This window comes from Euprymna scolopes, chromosome 27, assembly GCF_053919585.1.
Source record: "Euprymna scolopes isolate OS-2025 chromosome 27, ASM5391958v1, whole genome shotgun sequence".
In the NCBI taxonomy this organism is placed as follows: Eukaryota; Metazoa; Mollusca; class Cephalopoda; order Sepiida; family Sepiolidae; genus Euprymna; species Euprymna scolopes.
Genome location: NC_136508.1, coordinates 2955403 through 2974782, shown reverse-complemented (window position 1 = coordinate 2974782; position 19380 = coordinate 2955403). Strand labels below are relative to the sequence as shown.

The window sequence follows — 19380 nt, the reverse complement described above, 5'->3', positions numbered from 1 at the left end:
ATTCCGCCACAACTAAGTTGCTCGGAAATCCACACAAATTATTTGTTTATAGTGGAACAAACAACACTTTTTGGTAGTACTGCTAAGCTTCATCGGTACAGTTGGCTGCCACAGGAGAGCGTATACAGTAAAAAGAAGGTTTTTACACTGGAGTTTTTTTTCTAGATGCATGTCTTAACGAATGGTGAGGGTGCATCACTTCCAGTGAATTTATGCGCCCCAGATACCAACCTGGAAATTTTCACGATTCAGCGCGTTACATACAGCGCCTAGTCTTCACAAATAGTCACAGCATACGTCTGATTTAACCCTATTAGATAATTTTTCTTTGTGGATATATAAAGTTCCATGTCTACATGTTGTATAGGAGGGGGTTTCATATTGGGGATCATGTATCAAGAGATGACGGGGACATATAACGTGTACATGTAATACAGGATTGACCATGATGGGAGAGACGATGGGAGATGGGAATTTATTATTGAATGAATGTGTATTACTGTTCTTTCCTTCAGACTGGTGAATCATTACTTATGATGGAGGAGGGGGACACACTACTTGGAAGGGGTTATACAAAGCTCATATAAAGATGATTAGCACATTACCTTCTATTGTTGAATGACGACACGAAGACAAGCAGTTACAAAAATCGATGATGCTCTTTATTTCATTTGACCGGTCGAATGATTTCACGTCAGGAATTCACACTGGTTCTACATGGTTAAACACCTACCCCTTCGCCTCTAAGAGGACCTTCCTTTAACCATGTCGGCTCTTTCCGACCGACTCTGCTCTCTGCTCGAACTCGACTGCCCGACTGCTCGTCTCTCTAATCTGCTAATCCTAGCTCCTATTACTGAGAATTCCCTTTTTGCTATGACGTCAGATGTGTGGTTCCAAAACGTGACCAATTCACATGGCTAAGCATAAGAATTCTCAACTAACCTATGTTTTACAATATGTTTTAGTTTGTATTGTTCATTCTTTTTAGCTGTCCTTTTTAATTCAGTTTTCATAAAAGAATGAACAATTAATTCTTTTTACAATACAAAAAATACCTAACTATTTCCAAAACAATAGCTAAATTCTAACATTTCAATTTCTGAATCTATTCTGAACCTTGCTCACAAGATTCGAGTCGCGGCTTATCCTAATCTCATTTTCCACTTATCTAATGTTTTTCTTATTTACAGGTAAAAGGTGCAGCCTTTCCTTGTAACATACACTGATAAACCAGACACAATAGATCACTTAGAAGACAACGTTCGATGCGTTATTACCGAAGTACAACCTATTTTTATGCATAGGCTGTGGTAAAATTGGACCTCTTAATTGTCCTATAAACGCGTGAGACACGTTGCTATATACCAAAATTGGGTTTAAATTTTAAAGGGCAAAATGAATCTTTGGAGTAAACCATATATTTGCATAATAAAATATTTTTCTGAAATGTATTTTAATTAAAATTTCCCCGCCTCAAAATAACCGTTAATGCATTATTTTCTATGTATTCATATGTATTCAATAATTGTACATTTTTTTTTGGTGTCTGAATATTAAAGTGTGTCAATATGAAGGTAAATATTCTCTGTGTGATTAATATGATGAAAAGAATCGTTTCGCCTATTTCTATAATATCTATAGGTCTTACGTCACAGACCAGGAATAATGAGCGATAGCGTGAGTTGCGACGTAGAAAGGCAATCCGGATTTAGATTGTATGAAAAGTCACGTGTTCAGTATCTGCACCAGGCACTAGAGTCGGATATCTATGCAATTATTTCAAATGACGATGTTGCTGCCAATGTTGCCAATACGTGTCAGTCTTTACTCAAAGACATCTACACTTTCCATCTCTCATTCATTTTCCTTGTTCTTACTTCCGGTCAATTTTTGGAGTATGTTTCCTTTTACCGCGAGTTTCTCCGGCTCTCCACCTCCTATCCTTGTTCGGACTTTTCTCTGATCACACGTCTATATTTATTACCATTCTTTTATTTCTTCTGTCTTTGTTTAATAGCTTTATTTTTTCTCGTTTTTCATTAAATTCTTCCTTCGTATAAGTATAGTCGAACACGTATTATTTCTATTAAGATAATGTCAGTGTTTTAATATGATTACGGGGTTCCTTCAATACGTTTCCAGACGTTTTGTTTAGTACAAGCATTCAACATTATGTTATTAAAATTCAGAATGTTAAGACTACACATCTTATGCGAAGACTTCCTAATTTTATGATTTCAGGTCTAAATGAACAGATACATCAGGAATTGGAATACACTTTACTAAGGCGTGATTTTTACAGCTGGTGAATTTCACAAATATAATTTGAGCGTGAGGACACTATTGAAAAAGATATGCAATGAAATTCTATTTTCAACTTGTAAAAAATGTCACAAAAATGTATGGAATGCTTCAGACTGCTTTTATAACATCTTGCCTGAATCAGGCACCAGTTTGGAGTGACATACGAGTCTGTGATTGATGATAAGAGCTGTATGAGGAGTAAAACAATCAGAACATAAGAGTTGATTGGCCAAATAAAGAATTTCATTGAGAGGATTGTTGTGTGTCTATAGAGATTATACGTGCACAGTTTGGTGCCACTGCAAAAACTATACAGTTATTCGCAATGATCTTGAAATGCGAAAGATTAAGACCTCGCCATCCCTATATATTTATTTCTATTTATATCTTGTGTATTATCATATTACATTTTCGTATTGTGTATTGTTATGTATTTATGAACTAATTTGTTTAGTATGTGTTTATTTATTGTGTATTCTGATTATGTATTTGTTTCGTGTGTATTATTTATGTATTATGTATTTATTTTGTATTTTTATGCATGTATTTATTGTGAGTTATGTATTTTTATTGTGTATTATTATATATTTATTTATTGTATATTCTCATCATGTTTGTATTTATTGTCGATTAGTATTAATTATTGGGTATTATATGTCTGTATTTATTTATTGTGCATTATCATTTGGTATTTTACTGGGTATCATATATGTATTTATAGTGTAATATTTTAAGAATTATTTATTGGGTATTATGTATTTACTTTTTATTGTATATGACTATGGTGTATTTACTTATTGTGCATTATTTATTCTGATATAAATAAATACTATAACATATTTACGTTTCTACATTAGTTTTACAAAATGATAAAAGTTCAATAGACAAAAATAAAAGATAATTGAAAAAATTAATGAAAATCTGGTGTCGCTAAGGCAATAAGTTTTTACTATACTAATTTCCCAATATTCCCAAATTATGTTCGCCTACATCGTAAATTAGTGTTTAAAAATCAACTGTTCGCATCGTTTCAATGTTAATAGAAATTTAAATAAAAATATTATTTTTAGAATTTTAAACTAATTAAAAGATAAATTAATTTTTAATGTGGATGACAATCACTATTGTTTTATGAAAGTAGAACATGATTTATTATAGATAGTATAAATATTACCAATTTTTATTTTAATATTAAAATTGAATAAATAACTTCTCCATGCGGTATCGCAAATCGAGGAAGATCTAAAGAGAAAGTATTCTTTTCGCCACAACTATTCTGAGTTGACACCCAAAACTTTCCCATTTACTTTATAGCTTTCAAATGCTCGCCAACCTTTGGCTGAGCGTTAGTACGTCATAACACAAAACAATGAATTAGCCAAACATTCCCTGAACAAGTTTGCGCAACCAACCACATCACATTTCAACCAGTTCGCGTTGAAATTACCGAAATTACATTTACACATATTGCTTTATTTTTCTTGCCTTCTTATGATTTCATCTTTTGTAATAATAACACAAACATCACAAACTTATTCATAATGAGAATGTTTCTCTTAATAAATGGCCAAATACGAGTCTGTTGATATGTTTTATTTGGATTTGTTTCTTATATTTAGCAGTTTTCAGGGAGTTTCCCTGTACACAGTGGGCGTTTGAAAAATAAATTTATACAATCCCACCACAATTTATCTTTAAAAAATTCCAATTTTTTTTTTCATGTTTAGCTGTTTCCAGTTGATATATATTTGGCTGTTTCCAGTTGATATATATTTGGCTGTTTCCAGTCAAGATATATATTTGGCTGTTTCCAGTCAAGATATATATTTGGCTGTTTCCAGTCAAGATATATATTTGGCTGTTTCCAGTCAAGATATATATTTGGCTGTTTCCAGTCAAGATATATATTTGGCTGTTTCCAGTCAAGATATATATTTGGCTGTTTCCAGTCAAGATATATATTTGGCTGTTTCCAGTCAAGATATATATTTGGCTGTTTCCAGTCAAGATATATATTTGGCTGTTTCCAGTCAAGATATATATTTGGCTGTTTCCAGTCAAGATATATATTTGGCTGTTTCCAGTCAAGATATATATTTGGCTGTTTCCAGTCAAGATATATATTTGGCTGTTTCCAGTCAAGATATATATTTGGCTGTTTCCAGTCAAGATATATATTTGGCTGTTTCCAGTCAAGATATATATTTGGCTGTTTCCAGTCAAGATATATATTTGGCTGTTTCCAGTCAAGATATATATTTGGCTGTTTCCAGTCAAGATATATATTTGGCTGTTTCCAGTCAAGATATATATTTGGCTGTTTCCAGTCAAGATATATATTTGGCTGTTTCCAGTCAAGATATATATTTGGCTGTTTCCAGTCAAGATATATATTTGGCTGTTTCCAGTCAAGATATACAACTCTGAATCATTACCACCAAGATATGTCCAGTAGAAATTCTAGGATATGCGTCTTAGTCGCTGTTATGTGGACGAGCAGAAAGGCGATATTAAATTATGTATTCGATATTTTGCAATTCATTTTATTTAAAGCGAGTCATCAGATACTTTCAGGATATTGTTGCAAATGTTTTGCTATCAATTCCTGCAAGCACAAAATCTCATCTTGCAATATTGCAGAGTTATTCAACATATTTCGCCAGATTTTACAAATTTACTTCTAGCAAACTAAATAGGTCACGCTACACATTGAAAATGATTGATGTTTTCGAATCGTTGATTTAATATCAGCAGGTGTAGAAAACAAGATATAATGTATAGTAGAATAACTACACAATCTTTTTACTAAATAAAAAAAATTATTACATTAAACAACGTCCGGGGTGGACCGTAATATTATATGTGACAGTTTAACTTTAACTATATTTGAAGAAAAATACATTTAATTAATATAAAAACTACACTATACCTAAATAAAAGTTATTTTTCAGATGAGTCTGTTTTGCATATGGATTATCTCCCTTGGTTATCCAAGATTAAAAAAAAGCTGTGCATTTCCGCTTGTCGAGTATACAAATAGTCGAATTCTACTTAACTGGTCGCACTCAAATTAATTATCCTTAGTCAATAGAGTGGAAACCCTTTTATACTAAAGCAATTTTTTTAGGGTAGCTGGTTTTCTCCCACATTAAAAACGACCTTGATTCCCATTTTGTTTCGTGGGGAAACAAATAAATAACGACAATTAGTCGAATCCTTGTCGGTCGACATCCTGTACTCGTAGGAGTAGGAGTAGCCATTAGCCAGACAACTCCCTACAACCCTAAAGGCCAAAGCGAAAGACATAATGACATTATTTGGAAGACATTTCAATTGGCTGCATCAAATAACGGATGTTCGATTGATAATTGGGAAAATCCTCTTCCTGTCGCATTATACGTCATACAACCCCTAATGTGTACCGCCACGAATGCTCCTGACACGATGTCTAATGACACTGTCTCCGTTAGGGCTCCATCAGACACTTCAAATGGGTCAATACCTGGATCCCTTACAGATGAAGGACTAGCATCGAAAGAAACGTTTTCATCCAGGGACAGACTGACGGGGAATCGTCTACTTCTCTGAGAAGGAAACATTTCGGAGCAAGGTATTTTAGGGCCTACAGACAGGCTCGCACTGGAGAGCCGAACTGCTGAGTACTCCGCCCCTGAATCATTGGCTGTCGAGGCGGTCACTGGGAGCTCGTAGGGAGACTGGACATTTAAGGGACTTTCTCCTCTATGAGTGAGAATTTGGTTAGGGAGAATGTTGTGAATATGGATTCTCCCTTGATAATCCAAGCTGTTCATTTCCGCTTATGGAGTAGACAAGTAGTCGAACTCTTAATTGAATAATAAAGATTACTAGACGGAAACTGATCGACCTGTTTTCATTACAGTGTCCTTTGTAAAAGGAATTTGTAAACAGTGGTACTGAACCCATACAATGAGTATCATATCAACGAAACCAATTGATGAGTAAGACTGTACTACGAGTACCGCGGGGCCGGTCCCCATATGCACTACAAGCTAGTTATTCAACTTGTAACAATTTCTACTATAGAACATATACTAAAAAATCGTTTTGTTTTTTATGCTCGCCGTTCGAGTTATTAAAACTACTGCAAAATTACATAACAAATATGCCAGGTTGATATTTACGTTGGTAGTTTTACTGCAATTGTCGTAATTAAGATTTTCGTTGTAATCGACAAAAACACTAGTTAATATTTCATCACGTTTTTCGTTCATTGGTTAGTCGTTTTTTTTAATTTGTTTTTTTTTATTAAAAGTGTTATTCGATTTTACACATCTAACTTTTTTTATAGCATTTTGGTCGGGAAAATAAATTAAAGAAGCCGGCCTGCTTGTATCGTAACCTATGAAAATACTTTTTTCACTTTTAATACGATGGTTAATAGAAGATCTTTACTAGTAAATTCAGTTTCGTTATCCGAACAAATACATTTTACGGAGCTATATGGGGAGTTGTCAGCGAAATGTTTCTTAGTATCTAGGATAGTGTCGGATTTTATTTTAAGAAATAAACCATAATTAAACCTAAATAGTCGTCAACAAAATTTAATTCATACTTGAAGTTTTCTCTTCGCAGCGGATTTATTGAACCTGTCAAGTCACAGTGCACAAGTGATTTTGGCAGCCTTTTTGTCCGGTGTTTTGCCTATGTATTTTGTGGGGTTTCCCTATGCACAAACATCATAATTTGGGAGATCCCCTGAACGTATTATTTTCCTGCCTTCGGCTATATTTGGTAAGTCTTTAATATCAGGAGCATTGCAATACCCGAGAAATTTATGCCAACTTTCCACGTTGCGAACGGTAGATTTTGAGGGAAGCATACTTTGTGTTAAATAATATAGTCCTCCAGTTTCTTTAATATCAAATACTCATTTTGGTATATAAATTTTGACTTTTTATGACTAAACTTTATATTCGCGCTTTGTTTGATAGCTGCCTATACGGAAAATATATCTCGCTTAAATGTAGGTATGAAAAGAACATTTTCAAGACTACAGTTACAAATCTCGTCTTTATCACTTTTTTAGTCATATTTTACCATCGCCTCTTTACAAGACTATGGCATTTACCTGACTACCGTCGGCCAGTTCTATAAAATGACTCTGTGGATTAAAGTTCGAATATAAAATTAAAAAAATAAAATTTCTTGGTGATAACGTGTACTGTAGCGCCACAGTCTACAAGAAAGTGTTTACCATTTGTCGTATTGTCAAACTTACATGTGAATAGAACTGTATGTTCTTCATTATTCTCTCAACATTTATTATGGATCCACTTTGAGTTTTATATCGACATTGGAAACTTTTGTGATTAGGTGCCTATAATTATAGCAGATAATTCTATATGGGGGGATTATTTTAGGAGAAACATTGCAGTGACATGTGTAATTTGGTTGTGTCAGTTTTTGAGAAGCATTACTAGAGTCGACGACCATTCGATTCGTCCTGTCCTAACAACGCAATGCCACTTTAAACTGACTTAAAGTTATGGGTTTCTCTTTTTGCGTTATATCAGTTGTAAATGATTTAAAATCCTCTATAATTCCTTTGAATTTCATTGAGATTATGAGGTCATCGCTTATTTCACCGCATTTCAATGCATTTACGGTTGTTTCTGCCCTTATCACATAGTCAGTAATAGTCTTGTTTCAATACATTTTAGAGACATTAGTTCTACAAATAGAGGTATCATTTTGGGTTTAACTTTTAATACACAATTTTCTCCTTTATATATTCAACGCTTTATGTTCATCATCCAAGGCATCTCTTATAATCAGCGACAGACTTCAATAATCTAAGCATTAAATCAGTTCTGAAAAAACAAAATACAGTTGCGTTCTTTTAAATGAATTCTGGTAGAGATTGAATAACTTTGTAGTTTTCCTTTTCTTAAATATCCCAGAAATTTCACCTGCCACAATTCGAATTTAGATTCCGATCGGAAAAAGCAAAGTCGATAGCCGGCGCATAACCTGTTAAGTGTTTAGCCATTCTGCAGAACAAAGAGGGGCCTAATATATCCAGTCGGCGAAGAATCAATGCAGTGACGATCTTGAGCGTTGAGTGATTCTGTAGAACAAATACGGCAGCAGTAGATCATGTCGGCGAATAATCAATGTAGTTACAATGTTGGCCTTCTTGGCCTTTTGGTCAATATCAAAGCGTATTATTTGTTCTTAAGATGCTGCACTTCTATTTCTTGTTCTTCTTCGGTGGAGGAGAAATCCTTCACGACTGAGACAATTTTTATTTTTGTACCTTTTCTCCACGTTAAAAAACGACCTTGGTGTCTAACTCTGTCCCGTGTGGAGGCATAGTAAATAGGTACAATCAGCAGTGGTCAGTTGTGTCAAGTCGGAGACTGATATTTTTATATGTGCGGTCGGAGGCTTCTCCTAATGCGTGGTTATAAATAAGATCGTAAAACTCTTGGGAGTCATACTCTACATATTAAGCAAAAACATTTTAACATCCTATGTGTGTAAATACGATGAAGCTTCGAGCTTTTTTCCTCGGCTGAAATTTTCTAATCTAAGTTATGCGTCACTCAGATCGACTTTCTACGTTTAACTTAATAAAACCATTTTTTAGTGCTAGGATGTAAACAATCGTAATCTCTTAGTAACGAGTTCGAACACTGAAGTCAGCGCATATGCAGATTTCTTTTGGCTTCTTTCACTATTGACTTTAAAAGTCCTTCAAGCTCCTAATGTCTTTGAAGCAATTCAGTGAGCCGAACGTATATTTTTTTTATTCAATATTAGTGTATACATATGTTGGTATATATACATATGTGGGGGGTGTTTATAAAAACAAATTCAAACATAAATAGATATTAATATTTATTTATCTAAAACCAAGCTCCTATCTTTACATCATCAACGCTCTGATCCCTATCTGGCATCAATTGAAATGGATGGTTCTCGTCTAGGGGAAGCTCCATGTTTTGATAAGCTTCTGGGCTTGACCTTACTCCTGACCTGAAATGGAACACGTACATCAACTCAATTGCCAAGGTCGCTGGGAAGATGGTGGGATCCTTCTACCGCTCCAGAAGATATCTCACTGCTGATGCATTTCTCTATCTATATAAAAGCCAAGTACGTCCAAGGATGGAGTACTGCTGCCACATCTGAGCAGGAGCTGCTAAAAACAGCCTATCCTGCCTTGACAGAGTACAAAATAGGCTTCGTGGCTTAGTGGGGGATGCCCCTTTCTCTTCCCTGCAACCTCTCTCCCACAGGAGACGTTTCGAGCCTGTCTTTATTTTATCGTTACTTCCATGGCAAGTACTCGTCTAAGCTCCAATATTTGTCCCCCCTCGCCAATCTTTCACGATAAACACCCGTCTAGCTGAAACCACTGTCAAAGATTTTCCTCACTCTTTTCTGTGCCAAAACCAAAACGTAGATTCCATGAACAAAGCTTCTTTCTTAGACGTGCACGCCTGTGAAACTCTGTTCCGTTTGCCTGTTTCTCACCTGACTACAACCTGAATGTCGTCACGTTCAACATAAACACATTCCTGATGAACCGCCCCCTTAAGTAAAACACTTTATCAAATATCCAATACTAATGTACTGTACACGAAATAACCTTTATCCCTGAGTGGCTTCCAGGCCTGGATAAGTGGGTACTACCTTGTAAAAAAAAAATCACATAGAAGTATCTTGCTTTATTATTGCATAAAAGTCACATAGTGTGTGTGAGTCCATTCCTCATAAGTTTTTAAACAGCTTAGCCCTCTTTTGCAAAAATTACACAAAGGTAATCTCTATGCATGGCAGTGTTAAACAATGGCAGTGTTAAACAATGGCAGTGTGTAACAAACATTTTTATACTCATTATGTTAAGATAGGATAGAAAAAACTTACTTTAAAGAAAAATGACGATACTGCACAAGCATCTTCAAAATTGTCGAATGGGACCTATACAACAGAAGCACCTTCAAAATTTGTAAAATCGGACCTATACTGCACAAGCACCTTCAAAATTTTGCAAATCCGACCTATACTGCACAAGCACTTTAAAATTTTGCAAATGGGACCTATACTGCCCAAGCACCTTCAAAATTGTCAAATCGGACCTATATTGCACAAGCGACTTCAAAAATAATAATAGGACCTATATAGCACAAGCACCTTCAAAATTGTCAAATTGGACCTATACCGCACCAGCACCTTAAAAATTTCGCAAATATTTTGGAGCTATAATGGGGTATTTATTTAAATGCTGCCCACATCAGCATTATTTGGCACAAGGCCTGGAAAGTGGGATACCCGCAGGCGGTGTACCTCAGTCCAACAGGTGCTGGGCCGGTTCCCGGCCCCTCACCTGTTGGGCTGAGTGTCAAGTGACGAATCCTTGACTTGTACTACCCTGTCTCCCGGCAGCCGAAGCCGCGAGGAGACACATCCCATCACAATGGAGGTGTAATGGGGTATATATTTATTTGCTGCCCACCTCAGCAAAATGTGGCACAAGGCCTGGAAAGTGGGATACCCGCAGGCTCCCCTAAAGGAGGGGCACTCCTGCAATTTTAAAAATTGCCTGAGTAACCCCGTCGGCATTCCCCGGTCGGGGCGCCTCAGGCAGCAAGCAATAAACTTGCCCCGGTGGAAAGGCCTGGGAGGGTGGACCTCCTAAGTATTACCCAGGCGGTGTACCTCAGTCCAACAGGTGCTGGGCCGGTTCCCGGCCCCTCACCTGTTGGGCTGAGTGTCAAGTGACGAATCCTTGACGTGTACTACCCTGTCTCCCTGCAGCTGAAGCCGCTAGGAGACATCCCATCATAACAGAGGTGTAATGGGGTATGATCCAACACAGTCCGACGATTCTATTTATAAACGATGCTGCTAAGAACTGACGAATCAAATTAATTCACGTTCTGCTACCAACCAATCAGAAACAAGAATTGCTTCATAAATATTAAACCTTTTCTGGAGCAATTTCACATGTTCTTTTCCCGGGTTTCGACACGGTAAGAATATTTTGTTCTGTGGAACTGTCTACTACAAACAAGTCACCTCCCAGGACTTGTGTGTAACAGCGAACCATCTGAAACTGTTTCTGAAACTCAAAATGGCTTACACTTCTAGATCGGACCTTGGAAATCCGACCTATACTGCACAAGCGCCTTTAAAATTGTCAAATCTGGCCTATACTGCACAAGCTCCTTCCCAATTTTTTAAATCGGACCTATGCTGCACAAACACCTTAAAATGTTTCAAATCGGACCTATTACTGCACAAGCACCTTCAAAATTGTCAAATCGGACCTATACTGCACAAGCACCTTAAAAATTGTCAAATCGGACCTATATGCACAATGACCTTCAAAAGTGTCAAATCGGACCTATACTGCACAAGCACCTTCAAAAGTATCGAAGCTGACATATACCGTACAAGCACCTTCAAAATTTTGCAAATCCGACTTATACCGCACAAGCACATTCAATTTTTTTTCAAATCAGACCTATACTGCACAAGCATTTTCAAATTTTTAAAATCGGGCCTCTACTGCACAAGCACGTTAATTTTTTTCAAATCGGACCTATACTGAACAAGCACCTTCAAAATTTTCGGATCTATACTGCACAAGTCCCTTAAAATTTTTCAAATCGGAACTATACTGCACACGAACCTTCAAAATTATCAAATACAACCTATACTGCACAATCACCTTAAAAATTGTCAAATATAACCTATGCTGCACAAGCACCTTCAAAATTTTGCAAATCCGTCTTATACCGCACAAGCGCTTTCAAATTTTTAAATCCGACCTATACTGCACAAGCACGTTAAAATTTTTCAAATGGGACATAAACTGCACAAGCACTTTCAAAATTGTCAAATCGGACCCATACTGCACAAGCACCATCAACATTTTTCAAATCCGACCTATACTGCACAAGTCCCTTAAAATTTTTCAAATTGGAACTATACTGCACACGAACCTTCAAAATTATCAAATACAACCTATTCTGCACAATAACCTTCAAAATTGTCAAATCGAACCTATACTGCACAAGCACCTTTAAAATTTTGCCAAATCCGACCTATACTGTACAAGCACCTTTCAAATTGTCAAATCCGACCTATACTGCACAAACACCTTCCTAATTTTTCAAATCGGACCTATACTGCACAAGCACCTTCAAAATTGTCAAATCGGACCTATACTGCACAAGCAGCTTAAAAATTGTCAATTCGGACCTATATGCACAATGACCTTCAAAAGTGTCAAATCGGACCTATACTGCACAAGCACATTCAAAAGTATCAAAGCTGACCTATACTGTACAAGCACCTTCAAAATTTTGCAAATCCGACTTATACCGCACAAGCACATTTAATTGTTTTCAAATCACTATACTGCACAAGCACTTTCAAATTTTTCAAATCAGACCTCTATTGCACAAGCACGTTATAGTTTTTTCAAATCGGACCTATACTGAACAAGCACCTTCAAAATTTTTCAAATCGGACCAATACTGCACAAGTCCCTTAAAATTTTTCAAATCGGAACTATACTGCACACGAACCTTCAAAATTATCAAACCGGACCTATACTGCACAAGTACCTTCAAAATTGTCAAATATGACCTATACCGCACAAGCACCTTCAAAACTGTAAAATCAGACCTATACTGCACAAAATTGTAAAATCGGCCTATACTGCACAAGCACCTTAAAATATTTCAAATCGGACATATACTGCACAAGCACCTTAAAAATATACACCAATTTTATCTAATCCTGGGCTACGTCGAGTATTCTGCTAGTATAACTGTTTAATATAATCTCGGGCGACGCCGGGTATTGGGCTAATACATATATCAACCAATCTTATCCGATCCCAGGCAACGCTGGGTATTCTGCTAGGAAACATTCAATGTATTTCCACCTACGTGAGGTAACTGCTAGTACATAATACTTTGATATAAATTCCGTAAAACCCTTCCTCCTTAACTGGAGATTATATAAAAAACATAACTTCCCAATACTAAGAATGGCTTTCTGAATAATGTTTTTATTTAAGAATTTGGAATCAGCAGTTTAGCGATGTGTGATGGCTGGAATAAATATATAATACGCGTCATTTTTTACTTGGTCTTTTTGCTAAGATCAAAGTGTAGTATTTGTTCCTAGAATTAAAGCGGTTTCATCTTTCGCCCCCACCCCCACTAAGAAAATAAGGAGGAGGTTATGCTTTGCATGTCAAGGTTTAGAGAAACGAACGTCACTCAAAAATAAGCATGGCCTTCTAAATAAAAATGTTTTTGGTTCAGATGTGATTTTTGGAATGTCTTGTCTGAAGATAGTGCTCGCTAGAAAATTAAGCAGTATAAGACGGTTACTTTGTCTTTTGGCTAAGATCAAAGTGTAGTATCTGTCTTAGAATTCAAGCGGTCTCATCTTTCGGTTTCATCTAAGAAAATAAAGAGTAGGTCATGCTTTGCATGTCAAGGTTTAGAGAAACAAACATCACTCGAAAATAAGGATGGCCGTCTAAATAAAAATGTTTTTAGTTCAGATGTGATTTTTGGAATATGATATCTTGTCTGAATGTAGTAATCGATGAATATAAATTATGCATCTTTTTTATAATAGAAGATAATGCTCGATAGAAAATTAAACTGTATAAGACGGTTACTTGGTCTTTTGGCTAAGATCAAAGTGTAGTATCTGTCTTAGAATTAAAGCGGTTTCATCTTTCGCCCCCCCCCCTTCCCCACTAAGAAAATAAGGAGGAGGTCATACCTGGGATCTCAAGCTGTAGAGAAAAAAAAACGTTACTCAAAAATAAGGAGGATTTATACCTTTGTCACCAAATCCATTAACTCTCATTTCGTATTATATTAAAATGTGTAAGTAAACAAACGCTGATTAACTCATATTATGCCGCCCACCTTCCTAATATAAAAAAGAAAATCGCCGTTTTTTTTTTTTTTTTTTTTTTTTTTGTGCGTGTGTGCAAACAGGCATAAGTCATTTGGATGAAAATAAGGAGGCGGTCATGCCTGGCATGTGTAGCTTTTGAGTAATCACAAGTAGTCACCTATCTTAGAATGACCAGACTACATATGGCTTTAATTTAGTGATCTGCATATTTCGTCGAATAATAAAAATGACTCGGCGGAAAGTCTTAAAACATAGTAAAACGATTCTCATTTCCTTTCTACACTTCTCTCTATCTCTCTCTCACTCTTTCTCCTCCTCTCTCTGTCTTTCTCCCCTCTCTCTCTCTCTCTCTCTCTCTCTCTCTCTCTCTCTCTTTCTCTTTCTCTCGATTTCTCATAAACAAAGATGGAAAGAAAATGGCCGTATGAAAAAAAACAAATAATCTTAGCTAATGTATCGTCTCAAACCTAATTTATAAAGCGTATTTTTTTTTTTGTTCTGGAATGGTTTGCTCGTAATGTTTAAACTTCGCATTTTTTGCCGATAAGAATCTGTTAATAAAAACATTGAATTCAGACATCGCCATTACTCAGTGGTGACGTCACGTCACGTGACATGACTAAGCGTTTTTTTAATTTCGTATAAGTATCATTAGATCATCATATTATTACAGACCATACAATTTTATTATACCATCCCTATTTAAGTTAAAGTATACTTATCAAAGTATCCTCATGTACATCTATATCAAAAACACTTGTAAACGTTTTTATGAATTTTTAAATGTTTTATTTCCATACTTTGTGGACCAGGCGAGAACGCAGACCCCACAATTTTAATGAACAACCGTTCTGCCAGATCAAACATGCCCATTCCTGTGTATCGATACATCTTCTATCATTATATGTAATCAGTTTTTTTAAATAGTCAACCCATTCGTGACCAGAAACTCCCCTACACACAGACATTCAGCTTTATACTATATATATATATATATATATATATATATATATATATATATATATATATATATATTATAAAACTCAAATGACCTTGTAATGAGTGTTGTAACCACACATCCGGTTTACGACTTCCGGTTGCGCATGTGAACATAAACATAGACCCATAACAGCGTAAACAAATAAACACAAATTGCTATTTTGCAGAATTTGACCTGCGGACTGAAATATTAGCGTTATTATTAAGAAATTATTATTTAACATGGGAAGGGTGGGGATGTTTTGAAACTATTCTGTATTACAACTATACTGTCGCAATTTTCTTACAAATAAATAGATTTTGACCCATTGACAACTATAAGAGCATTTTACAAGGTCGGTTTATCCACGTTCTTCCTTTTTTTTTTTCAATTTATTCTCCATTTTTTATACACTTTTCTTAAAACATTCATACATTTTCTTCTACACTACCAACATAAATAAATAATCCCGAAAATGTTTTTTACAAATAAATAATCAACACAATAAAACGTATTGTTTTACTGTGTACGTTTTCAGCGTCCCAATTGTTTCTTTTCGTGTTTAAATTATCCAAATAAACTGTTAATACTTTCTGTTTTTTTACATCGTTCATTTCCACATTGTCTTAATTAGTTTTATTGACCTTATTATTTACATAAATTAAATATTTGACCCAATGGGTCATGAATGTTTGTTTAAAACAAATGAAAGAAGTTACATTTTATTTTCATTTTATATTTAAAAAGCCATTCTTAACATGGGGAGATTGTTTTAACTATTCTGTACTTTCAACTAAGAATTTCATTTTAAAAAGAGATATATAACTTTGAATTTTGCTTGAAGTATTACGGCATCTGTTCAGTGCACATTTACCTATACGTATGGCTAACCACTTATAATTCAATAGCTGTAAGTTTTATTTTCAAAAATAAACAATTATTAACAGATCGACTCGAAGAAATCTATCTATATTCTTTTTCATTTTAATATACTTTCAGAGAAATGTTTGTTATGTCACAAAAACTATTTTCTTTACGTCAGAAGTGTCACGCTAATACATTAATTCCAGAGCTAATATAACATACTGACCCAACGGGTCACAGGTAGTCTAGTATATCTATATCTATCTATAAATAAATATATATATATATATATATATATATATTTATATATATATATATATATATATAATTTATATATATGAATAAAAAAGAATGCGAAAAGTATAAAAGCTTATAACTTTTCTTTATTCGTTTTTAATTGGTGACGTGCAGGAATACAAAATAATAATATTATGAAAAAAAATTAAAACTTTTTTATGAGTACATAATTTTCGACCGATCCTTCAGTCTTCATCGGTGTAGTGAAAGTATGAGGATGCACGGGGGAAAGGGGAATTGAAAAGGAAGGAAGGTATATATATATATATATATATATATATAATTCTACATACAACATGTGACCACATGTGCTTTTACTTTGCCCTCATCAGCCGCTAACCAGAGGTGATGACACAGTTTCGGGGGCTAAAGCGGGACTGCCACCCCTGGCGCCACCAGCAGCTATTGCTGCTGGGCAAAGCAATAAATAGGATATAAAAAAAATTACCTGGCATATTCAAGCAGAGGAAAAACGCTGTTTTTAACTTTTTAATTTTTATTCTTTTAACTTTTTAATTTTAATTTAAATTTTATTTATTTTTCTCTTTAATTTCCCCTTTTTTCCTTCCTTTCCCCCTTCCTTCTTTTTCTCCCCCCCCCTTTCTTTTTTCCTCCCTCTTTTTTTTTTCTTTTTTTTTCCAGAGCAGCCCGAGAACGGAAGAAGTGGACAATATTATGCTCTCTTTGCAAATGTCTTCGAATTGCGCCAGATCAAGCATGACGCCTGTCTAACAATTGTTTGCAGGCGACATTTTGTTTTTTAAAATCCCTTCCAGTGACGCCTATTTTCGAAAGAAGCGAAATGGTGGAGTGTCCTAAAAATCCTCGAATCCAACCTCGATAGGCATCACATTGCACATCCATCCCTTTTCTATACACTCGGCACGCACGCATTCGTACCGATCTTTCTTTCGTTCATGAGCCTCTGAGAAATTTTCTTCCCAAGGGGCAGTTAGCTCGATTAAAAATATACTCTTTTTAGAGTCAGACCAGAGCAAAATATCAGGCCGCTTTTCTGTTTGGATGATGTGCACTGGAAATTTCAAAGATGTCTTCAGATCTGCTGAAACTTTCCAATCCTTTGCCCCATTCAATAACTTCATATTGGTATTCAATTTATTTTTCCTCTTTGATGGACATTTGCCTTTCTGGCAAAATTGAACCCTGGGTTCAATTTTGCCAGAAAAATATATATACATATTTATAAATATATATATATATATATATATATATATTTATTTATGTATATATATTTATTTATGTACATGCGGGGGTACCCGGCGTTGCCCGAGTGTTTGTTTCCGGGACGGGGGGGGGAGTTTTAAAAAATGTTATGGTAGGTAAGTAGGAAGGATCAAACCCGGAGTCATGAGTTAAAGTAGGAAAATAAAGTGTGAAAAAACAAAAACATCTGCAACGTTAACAGTTCGGCCACCAAGAAAAGTCCATTCCAGTTGTTTGGGGGAAAAAAAAACCGAATACGGTAGGTCGGCGTGAACGTGAAAATATAATGTGAATTGTCCAGCACGCTAACCACTACGCCACAGAGCACTGCAGCTTAGTTTAGTGATTTTAAATAACTTCACATGAAAGAACTACGAAGCCAAACCGGTGTTCTCTTCTCAACTGTTCCTTGTGAACGATCCCCAAACGGTGTAAAGTGGTGGCAGGGGGAGGAGGAATTTATTAGAGAGAAAATATTTTACCACTTCCATTGATCTTAACCGATTTTGGCCGTGACTTCTCAGCAGAAAAAGTATAGAAATCTAAAATTATGGAGGAATTTGAGAAATAATAAGCCTATAACACACCTCAGATATTGTTCTGCCGTTTGTGCATAATATATTTGCATGAAATATCTTGATTTTTAATCTTATTAAGGTCAAAATCCGAGGGGAAAAATGAGATTATTTTATTTATATAGAGAAGAGATATATATTTATTTATGTATATATATTTATGTATACATATTTATTTATGTATACATATTTATTTATGTATACATATTTATTTATGTATACATATTTATTTATGTATACATATTTATTTATGTATACATATATATTTATGTATACATATATATTTATGTATACATATATATTTATGTATACATATATATTTATGTATACATATTTATTTATGTATACATATATATTTATGTATACATATATATTTATGTATACATATATATTTATGTATACATATATATTTATGTATACATATTTATTTATGTATACATAGATATTTATGTATACATATATATTTATGTATACATATATATTTATGTATACATATATATTTATGTATACATATATATTTATGTATACATATATATTTATGTATATATATATATTTATGTATATATATATATTTATGTATATATATATATTTATGTATATATATATATTTATGTATATATATATTTATGTATATATATATATATTTATGTATATATATATATATTTATGTATATATATATATTTATGTATATATATATATTTATGTATATATATATATTTATGTATATATATATATTTATGTATATATATATATTTATGTATATATATATATTTATGTATATATATATTTATGTATATATATATATTTATGTATATATATATATTTATGTATATATATATATTTATGTATATATATATATATTTATGTATATATATATATATTTATGTATATATATATATATATTTATGTGTATATATATATAATTATGTGTATATATATAATTATGTGTATATATATATATTTATGTGTATATATATATATTTATGTGTATATATATATATTTATGTGTATATGTATATATTTATGTGTATATGTATATATTTATGTGTATATGTATATATTTATGTGTATATGTATATATTTATGTGTATATGTATATATTTATGTATATATGTATATATTTATGTATATATGTATATATTTATGTATATATGTATATATTTATGTATATATATATATATATATTTATG

At 33.9% G+C, this 19380-nt stretch overlaps 1 protein-coding gene across 1 annotated transcript in view; it reads left to right on the top strand.

The window, feature by feature from the left end:
- Positions 1-19380, top strand: part of LOC145248787 (kin of IRRE-like protein 1) — a 2909730-nt gene that overhangs the window by 273108 nt on the left and 2617242 nt on the right. The gene's annotated exons all lie outside the window — the stretch shown is intronic.